This window comes from Myotis daubentonii, chromosome 6 (assembly GCF_963259705.1).
Source record: "Myotis daubentonii chromosome 6, mMyoDau2.1, whole genome shotgun sequence".
In the NCBI taxonomy this organism is placed as follows: domain Eukaryota; kingdom Metazoa; phylum Chordata; class Mammalia; order Chiroptera; family Vespertilionidae; genus Myotis; species Myotis daubentonii.
This window is the reverse complement of record NC_081845.1, coordinates 43,123,184-43,129,424: the sequence shown is the minus strand read 5'-3', so window position 1 is coordinate 43,129,424 and position 6,241 is coordinate 43,123,184.

The window sequence follows — 6,241 nt, the reverse complement described above, 5'->3', positions numbered from 1 at the left end:
CCATTGCCCTAGGAGTTATATCAGTAAAGATATTGCTATGAAAAATGTCTGCTGTTTTGCTACTTATGGCTTCTTTTAGGATTTTTATGGTTTTCTGTCTTATGTTTAAGTCCTTTATCTATTTTGAATTTATTTTTGTGTATGGTGTAAGTTGGTGGTCTAGTTTCATTTTTTTGCATGTATATGTCCAATTTTCCCAACACCATTTATTGAAGAGACTTTCTTGACTCCCTTGTATACTCTTGCCTCCTTTGTCAAATATTAATTGAGCATAATGGCTTGGGTTGAACCAGCCGTGGGCAAACTACGGCCCGCGGACCAGATCCGGCCCGTTTGAAATGAATAAAACTAAAAAAAAAAAAAAAGGCCGTACCCTTTTATGTAATGATGTTTACTTTGAATTTATATTAGTTCACACAAACACTCCATCCATGCTTTTGTTCCGGCCCTCCGGTCCAGTTTAAGAACCCATTGTGGCCCTCGAGTCAAAAAGTTTGCCCACCCCTGGGAACTCTGGGTACTCTGTTTTTTCCCATTGGTCTATATGTCTGTTCTTGTGCCAGTACCAGGCAGTTTTGAGAACCAAGAATACTCTATCCAGCAAGGCTACCATCCAGAGAAGTTTTCTTAGCACAGAGAAGTATGTGATTGAAAGAGAGATATAAAACTGTTTAATTCTTCTCAGAATAAGAGAACCTCAGTTTGATTGGCATAGCAATATTTATTAAATTTTGCTGCCCATTGTGTCATAATCAGCAGATAAGCATAAGCAATTCTGCAAGAGAATGGCATCTAGAAACGAAGCTGACTGTTACTGTGCTTGGAAATATGAGGTCTGGCGCGATAATGTCTGCTTGAGTGTATCATTTTCTAATTGGTAATATTTACTTAAACAAATGAAATGGAGTGGAAGAGGACATTAAACACTAATAGAAAGAAGAGGAGAAAAGGTCATATGACTTAAAATCTTAATATAGATAGTATTTTAAAATTAATTTATCTTTATTGTTGAAAGTATTACAGCTGTCCCTTTTTTCCTCCTTGACTCCCTCCTCCCTGCTAATTATAAGTAGTTTTAATCAAGTCAGAAAAAAAAAGAATACTAAATTTTCTGATGCCAGCAAACATATTTCACAAGTGGTATGTGCATTTTATTCAAGTGCAGTGCACTTCAGAAGCTCACACAATTAACTGTATTCTGGCACTCATTTTTTTCATAAATACTTCAAGCCACTGTTACATTCCAGTCCCTGTGCTCAATACCAGCTAAATAATGACAACATAACATAAATAAACTCTACTCATTCATTCAAGAGATAATATTCATTGACTTCTGTTTTAGGCATTTTGAATATATCAGTGAAATATCTAACAAAGATCTCAGCCTTCTCACAGCTTATATTTTAGCTTAAAGATGTAAACATTAAGGCTATCAATCAATATATTGCTACAAACTAATCAATAAATAAGTAAATAATACAGGATATTAGCAGGTCATGCATACTATGGAAAACAAAAGTATAAAAAGGTTAAGAAATAGTAGGTAATACAAGCTTTTATACTTGCTTGATTTGAAAAAGATGGGGTGGGAAGAAAAGGTGACAGAAAGGAAAGGAGCAAGAAGGGAAAGAGGAAAGAAAGGAAATAAAAGAATGTAACTCAAAGATGAATCCAAGGTTTTTGGACCAAACACTTGGGAAGATAGTGCTTCCATCAACCAACATAAAAAATATTTGTAAATGGAGATGGTGTTTGTGAATCATCAGGAATTCAGTTTTAGATACACTGATTTTGGTATATATATATTCTATATAATCAACACTAATAAAAGAGAAAAATGGTAATTGGCGTATGAGCTACCCTTTTCATTGGCTAATCAGGGCTATATGCAAATTAACTGCCAACTAAGATTGGCAGTTAACTGCCAACAAGATGGCGGTTAATTTGCATATGTAGGCACAATGCAGGGAGGCGAAAGGGAAAGCAGGAAGAAGCCCCCTGCCACTGACAGTGATTGGAAACCCAGGGGGGAGCTAAGAGCACACCCAAAATTATACATCATATACCATGTTGATATAAGTATATAAATGGGTGGGGCTAAAATAATGAGCAAATAACATGGTAGTAAGTTCCTCTTAAACCAAACAAAGGACTTTTTGAAAATAATAATCCTATATAATAAAAGTCTAATATGCTAAGTGTCCAGTCATCTGGTCGGCCATTCAATCAATCAAAGCATATGCTAATGATATGCTAAGGCCACTCAACCACTCGCTATGACATGCACTGACCACCAGGAGGCAAACACTCCGGTAGGTGAGCTTGCTGCTGGGGTCCAGCCAATTGGGACTGAGCGAGACAGGCAGGACATTTCCTGGAGCCCTCCAGTGGTCCTTCCCTGGCTGGCCAACCTCCTGCATCCCTCCCCAGCCCTGATCGTGCATCAGTGGGGTCCCTTGGCCTGGCCTGTGCCCTTTTACAATCCAGGCTGAGGGACACCCCCCACCCCCATGCACACATTTCATGCATCAGGTTTCTAGTAGATTTATTAGTCATCATAACAAAACACAATTATGAACATTTGGGGTGTTAAGGTATTTATTATTAACTAGAGGCCCAGTGCATGAATTTGTGCATGGGTGGGGTCCCAAGGTGGGTAGGGTGTGGCCAGGACGTGATTGGACCTCAAGGCAGGCAGTGGGATGTCATTGCCAGCCCAGGATCTGGATCTGTCTGCTGAAGTTCACACTGGTTGTCAGGAGTCACCTGGAGGCTGCTTTTATATCATTTCTTCCTTGCAGAGTGTCAAGGGAGGGAAAGTGGCTGCAGTGCCCAAGGCAGAATTCCAGGAGGCCAGTTACACTGTTGGGATCGTACTGGTGGCTCTGGTCCATCCGTGCCTGACCTGTTCTCTGGAGATTGGGCTTGCAGGACTACTGAGAGAGTGGCTGCCTGGCTGGTGGGCCGCCGGGCCAGGTCTTTCAGCTGAGTGGTGGGCATGCTGTGGGAGTGCAATGAACACCAGGGGGCAGTTCCTGCACTGAGCGTCTGCCTCCTGGTGGTCAGTGCACATCATAGTGACCGGTTGTTTGGATCGTTCCAGTCATTCTGCTCGTTTGGTCATTCGGTTGCTTAGGCTTTTATATAGAGAGATTTAAAAATGATTTAATATGTATTTACAAATATTAAATGTCTTGATAGTTCATATATTTAAAACATGTTAAATGCAATAACACATTCATTTAAAAATTTACTTTTCTCTCTTTTCTTTTCTTTTTAAATATATTTTATTGATTTTACAGAGAGGAAGGATAGAGAGTTAGAAACATCAATGAGAGAGAAACATCGATTCAGCTGCCTCCTGCACAATCCCCACTGGGGATGTGCCCACAACCAAGGTACTTGCCCTTGACCGGAATCAAACCTGGGACCCTTGAGTCTGCAGGCCGATGCTCTATCCACTCAACCAAACTGGTTAAGGCTACTTTTCTCTTTTCATAAAGCATTTTTATGACTTCACAGACATTTTTGAAACTGTTTATCAACCTTCTAGCCTTTTTATTGAGTGAGCTAACAAATTGTTCTGCAGAACCTTATTTTACAGTTGAAAAAAAAAGTCATGAGAATCCTCTATTCTCTGTTTATTGTTAAAAATGTTATGAAAAATAATTTTTTTCAGTTGTACTTATCATAAGAGGAAATGTAGTCCTGTGGGACAATACTCTGTGCTTGAGATATTTGTATAACACTAACAGATTTGATGTTTATTATTATTACTAGGGGCCCAGTGCACGAAATTTGTGCATGGGGGGGGGGGTCCCTCAGCCCAGCCTTCCCCCTCTCACATACTGGGAGCCCTCAGGGGATGTCCTACTGATGGCTTAGGCCCACTCCCTGCTCCCCTTGGGGAGCGGGCCTAAGCCACAGTCTGGCCTCCCTTTGTGGGAGAGGACCAGGCTGATCAGGGGAAGGCACCAGCCCCATCACCCCGCTGCTGCAGCCACTGCCAGTCACCACAGCCACCAAGGTGTTGTCATCAACACGGACTCCAGTCCCTTCACCATGAAAAAATGGCAACTTTCCTTAGGCATTTTCAAGATGTGTCTTTCATAGGATATGACATTTCTTTATTATTTTTTTATCCTCACCTGAGGATATTTTTCCATTGATTTTTACAGAGAGGAAGGGAGAGGGATAGAGAGTTAGAAACATCGATCAGCTGCCTCCAGCACACCCCCTACTGGGGATGTGCCCACAACCAAGGTACATGCCCTTGACCGGAATCGAACCTGGGACCCTTGAGTCTGCAGGCTGATGCTCTATTCACTGAGAAAAACCGGTCAGGGCTCCCATTGATTTTTAGAGAATGTGGAAGAGAAAGGGAAAGACAGAGGGAAACATCAAAGTGAGAGGAACACTTTGATTGGTTGCCTCCTGCATGAGCCCTGACCTGGGCCCCAGCCAGGTAGGAGCCTGCAACCTAGGTACATGCCCTTGGTCAGAATTGAACCCAGACCCTGTGGTAGGCAGGCCGAGGCATTATCCACTGAGCCAAACCACTAGGGCAGGATATGATATTTCTTAGCCCCTCCAGCAGCAGACCTTCATTTTTTTCTCCAGGAGTGTGGTGGAAAAACCCTAGACCACTGTTTTGGATTCTTATTACCCAAGTTACTAAGAATATTACCAGTGGCATACAGGGAGCTTAGCCAATGAGCGGTCAGAAAAGGTGTTTTCTCTGTAGTTCACACCGATCCCTGGCTCGGCTCTTGCCCAGGCCTAAGGCCTTAGGCTGGGCTTTAGGCCTGGGCAGGGGACCCCCAGTCCGCTTCGATCGCCTGCCCAGGCCTAAGACCTCTGGCTGGGCAGGGTACCCACAGCCCCAGGTGATTGCTGGCTCCACCCCTTCCCAGGCCTCAAGCCTCTGGCCGGACATTAGGCCTGGGTAGGGGATCCCCAGCCCACTCCAATGGCCCGCTCCACCCCTGCCCAGGCCTCAGTCTTCTGGCCAGGGTGATCACCGGCTCCGCCTCCCTGGGTGGCGTCTGTCACTACCCACCCCACCTCCCCAGTCCCCGGTCTGCGGCCGGGATCCCACAGGTGGTGTCTGGTGCTGCCCGTCCCACCTGCAGTATGCAAATTTAATGGACATCTTTGTTGGGTTAATTTGCATACTCTTCTGATTGGCTGGTGGGCATAGCAAAGGTACAATCAATTAGCATCTTTGTATTTTATTAGTGTAGATTATTATTATTTTTAATAAATCTTTATTGTTCAGATTATTACAGATGTTCCTCTTCCTGCCCCATAGCTCCCCTCCACCTCGTCCACACCCCACTCTCTGCCCTTACCCCCCCCACTGTCCTCATCAATAGGTGTAAGATTTTTGTCCAATCTCTTCCCGCACTCCTCACACCCTCTTCCCCCCAATAACTGTCAGTCCAATTCCTTTCTATGCCCCTGATTCTATTATATTCACCAGTTTATTCTGACTTAATTTTTAGATTCACTTGTTGATAGATATTCATTTGTTGTCACTTTGGTGTTCATAATTTTTATCTTTACCTTTTTCTTCTTCTTCTTCTTCTTCTTCTTCTTCTTCTTCTTCTTCTTCTTCTTCTTCTTCTTCTTCTTCTTCTTCTTCAAGAATATCCTTCAGCATTTCATATAATACTGGTTTGGTGGTGATGAACTCCTTTAGCTTTTTCTTGTCTGTGAAGCTCTTTATCTGACCTTCAATTCTACATGATAGCTTTGCTGGGTGTAGTAATCTTGGTTGTAGGCTCTTGCTATTCATCACTTTGAATATTTCTTGCCACTCCCTTCTGGCCTGCATGGTTTCTGTTGAGAAATCAGCTGACATTCGTATGGGTACTCCCTTGTAGGTAACTAACTGTTTTTCTCTTGCTGCTTTTAAGATTCTCTCTTTGTCTTTAGCCCTTGGCATTTTAATTTTAATCCTATTTGGATTCTTCTTATTTGGGGTTCTCTTCACTTCCTGAACTTGTAAGTCTATTTCTTTCATCAGGTAGGGGAAGTTTTCTGTCATGATTTCTTCTAATAGGCTTTCAGTATCTTGCTCTCTCTTCTTCTGGCACCCCCATAATTCGGATGTTGGTACATTTGAAATTGTCCCAGAGGCTCCTTACACTAATCTTCATATTTTTGGATTCTTTTTTCTTTTCAGGATGGGTGTTTTTTGCTTTCCTGTATTTCAAATCTTTGACTTGATTCTTGGGAT